Below are 362 nucleotides of genomic sequence, written 5' to 3' on the forward strand. Positions count from 1 at the left end.
CCGGGGATGTCCCCACGGGGTCCCCGCGGTGTCCCCTTGTCCCTGTGCCCAGCAGATGCCAGCAGCGGCCCAGCAGCGTCCCCTTCACACCGGGGTGACCCGGGGTGTCCCCACAGTGTCCCCTTGTCCCACTGCCAGCCCCAGCAGGACAGACCCTCCCCTGAAGGTGTCCCCGCCGTGTCCCCCACCCCAGTGCCAGCCCCAGCAGTGTCCCTCATGTTCTGGTGTCCCAGGGGTGTCCCCACAGTGTCCCCAAGGTGTCCCTACAATGTCCCCACCGTGTCCCAGTGCCAGCCCCAGCAGTGTCCCTCATGTTCTGGTGTCCCCAGAGTGTCCCCAAGGTGTCCCTACAATGTCCCCAC

This window comes from Corvus brachyrhynchos, unplaced genomic scaffold, assembly GCF_000691975.1.
Source record: "Corvus brachyrhynchos isolate BGI_N302 unplaced genomic scaffold, ASM69197v1 scaffold2750, whole genome shotgun sequence".
NCBI lineage: Eukaryota > Metazoa > Chordata > Aves > Passeriformes > Corvidae > Corvus > Corvus brachyrhynchos.